This window comes from Sminthopsis crassicaudata, chromosome 3 (assembly GCF_048593235.1).
Source record: "Sminthopsis crassicaudata isolate SCR6 chromosome 3, ASM4859323v1, whole genome shotgun sequence".
Lineage (NCBI taxonomy): Eukaryota > Metazoa > Chordata > Mammalia > Dasyuromorphia > Dasyuridae > Sminthopsis > Sminthopsis crassicaudata.
In genome coordinates, this window is record NC_133619.1 from 338,165,333 (window position 1) to 338,165,861 (window position 529).

Here is a 529-nt window from a genome sequence, read left to right on the forward strand (position 1 = left end):
GCATGTTGAGGATAGTGCCCTCTTTGGGAGAAATTAGATACAAGTTGGTGTATTAATATTTCTTCAGTTTTATAATTCCAAATAAAAAAAACTTAAATAAAAATAGAAAAACAAATAGAAGAAAATTATAAATATTGCCCTGTCCCAGAACATCAGGATGATTCAAACTATGTAATAATTTCTTTTTTAAGTAAACATATATAATAGAAAACATTGTATTCATAATGGTGTTTGTTTCCTTTTAAGAATTCTTTTGTCCTCTCTGTGTACTTTATCTTTTTGTACCCCTTTCCTTCCAACTACATCTCCATGCAGGCTTTAGTTGTGCACAGATATATTTATATAAACCTGTATATCTACATAGTCTTGTGGACATACATATACATAAACTCATATTTATAAAAAATATTTATATATATATATACTTACATACATACACACATATACACATGTGCATTTATATAGACATATAGACATACATATCTATAACATCTAATTTTTATAGAGCTGACATAATAGACTTCTCTTG